This window comes from Octopus bimaculoides, chromosome 25 (assembly GCF_001194135.2).
Source record: "Octopus bimaculoides isolate UCB-OBI-ISO-001 chromosome 25, ASM119413v2, whole genome shotgun sequence".
In the NCBI taxonomy this organism is placed as follows: domain Eukaryota; kingdom Metazoa; phylum Mollusca; class Cephalopoda; order Octopoda; family Octopodidae; genus Octopus; species Octopus bimaculoides.
The window spans coordinates 31,156,422-31,159,056 of record NC_069005.1 but is presented as its reverse complement, the minus strand read 5'-3'; the positions used below and the strand labels follow the sequence as shown (position 1 = coordinate 31,159,056).

The 2,635-nt window shown below is 35.4% G+C and overlaps 1 long non-coding RNA gene across 1 annotated transcript in view; it reads left to right on the top strand.

Annotated features, from left to right (window-relative positions):
- Positions 1-936: 936 nt before the first annotated feature.
- Positions 937-2,635, top strand: part of LOC128250766 (uncharacterized) — a 10,860-nt gene continuing 9,161 nt past the window's right edge. The window contains exon 1 of the long non-coding RNA XR_008266750.1: positions 937-1,313. This is a non-coding gene — a long non-coding RNA (uncharacterized LOC128250766). The remainder of the gene's footprint in view (positions 1,314-2,635) is intronic.

Genomic DNA, 2,635 nt, shown 5'->3' with positions numbered 1-2,635 from the left:
CTCTCTCTCTCTGACACAGCTAATACTTCTGGGATCTGAATGTTCTGCACACAAAACTGGCTCTGGCCTTGAACAAACCCAGCAGCATAATGGGGCAGCAAAAGCCAACAAATTATGCCGTATGGAAAAAGGCCATCCATTCATTGAGAGGAATACTTAAAATATCTATAATTAAAATAATCCTTATCATCATTAAGGCAGCAAGCTGACAGAATCGTGAGCAAGCTGAGCAAAAGGCTTAGCAGCATTTTGTCTGTCTTTATGTTCAGAGCTCCAACTCTGCCCAGGTTGACTTTGCCTTTCATCCTTTTGGGATCTTGGGCCTTTAGCAGAAAAGATTATTATTATTATTATTATGTAACCTTCGTCCTGTCTTTGTCCTTATATGTCTTTAATTGATATTAGCCCTTGTGGCCAATAAAACGAATTAATTATTATTATTATTATTATTAATTAAATTTGTTGAACGATATTTTGGTATCTTGCGTTGCTTCAACGGGTTCAAAATTTGATATGTCAGTCTACTTTTTTCTTTATTTATTTACATATTCCTTCCAGAGGAGTCATAGCAGTCCTAATATTATCTATTTATTATTATTATTATTATTATTATTATTATTATTATTATTAGGGAAGCAAACTGGCAGAGTTTATTAGCCCACTGGGCAAAATGCTTAAAGGTGTTCTGTCCGTTGTTGCTCTGAGTTCAAATTCCACCGAGGTCATCTTTCATCCTTTCAGGGGCAATAAATTAAGTACCAGTTGGACACTGGGGTTGATGTAATTGACTGTCCCCTCCCCACAAAAATCCAGGCCTTGTGCCTATATTAGAAAGGATTATTATTATTATCATCATTATTATTGCTATAATAACAAGAAAAAAAATTGTAGTAATAACATTTAAACACTGAATATTCCTCGGGCACTAGCCCTGAATTTTTGGCAGGAGTGGGGGGGGGGGGACTAATCAATTACATTGACCCCAGTGTTCAACTGGTACTTATTTTTGTCAACCCCGAAAGGATAAAAGGTGAAGCTGACCTTGGCAGTGTTTGAATTCAGAACATAAAAAGCCAGAAGAAATATCACAAAGCATTTCGGCTGATTTGCTACCCATTCTGCCAGCTCACTGCCTTATAACAACAACAAATATTTAACAAATCTTAAGAAAATAATCTTTTTTTCTTCTTATATATGTGTGTCGAGTGTTATAGCAGAAATCTTGATAAACATGGAATGAACTAATACTGAGAGCAACATATTGAAATATGATTACTGAAAGGAACAGACACTGAAAATAAAAACCATTTCAGGTAAATATAACAGTTTCTAATTTCAGCTACAGGCACAAGGCCTGAAATTTTGTGGGAGAGGGGACTAGTCGATTACATTGACCCCAGTGTTTCACTGGTACTTATTTTACCAACCCCCAAAAGGATGAAAGGCAAAGTCGACCTTGGCAGAATTTGAACTCAGAATGTAGCGATAGGCGAAATACCACTAAGCATTCCATCCAGCGTGCTAACAATTCTACCAGCTTGCTGCCCTAGATGATGATGATAATAATAATAATAATGATGATGATGATGATGATGATGATGATGATGATGATGATGATGATGATGATGACTATATTTCTCACATAAGTATAAGGCCATAAATTTTGCAGGAAGAGTGGTGGTTTAGTTGATTAAATCAACATTAGTACTTGACTCGTACTTCATTTGACTGACCTCAAAAGAACATGTGGACCTTAGTGGGACTAGAACACAGATTGTAAAGAGCCCAAACAAATGCCACAAGGGATTTTTTTTTTTTTTGTCTTCTGAAGCTCCACTGATTCTGCAAATCAACCACACTGAATAATTATAACAACTATAACTATTTTTAATAAAATACCAAGCAAAATTTCAGCAATATTCATGGTAGGAAATTAGTTTGCATTTATTATGTTTTTCAGTGATAAACTAATTTCATAAAAATTCAATAATTCAGCTTGGTAGCAAATTATTGAATGGGAAAGGAGAATTGAAGACACACACACACGCACGTATGCATATATGCATGTGTACACTCTATGTCTATACATTTCTCTCTCTATATATATATCTTTCTTTCTATTAGACAGTGGTCATGCTGGGGCACCACCTGAATCAACCCCCCAGTACTTACTTATATTTAAGCCTTGTACTTATTCTATTGCTCTCTTTTGCCAAACAGCTAAGTTACAGGGATGTAAACATACCAACACTGGCTGCTGTCAAGCAATGATGAGGACAAACACAGACACATATATATATACACAACATATATGTAGATACATAGATAAATATACAGGTGGAAATTATGCACACACACATATATGCATGTGTACATGTGTGTGTGTGTGTGTGTTAGTGTTTTTCATATATATATATATATATATATATATATATATACACACACACATACATACATATTTATGCGTAAATACACACACACGTATATATCTGGGAATGAGTGGAGGAAGTGGATATAAAGAGCACAAATAAAGCAAACGAAAGAATTGGTAAAGATATGAGAGAAAAGACAGGATTACAGGGAGAAAGAATAGATATGGGGGGGGGGGGAGAAGAGGGGAAGGACCAAAGAAAGA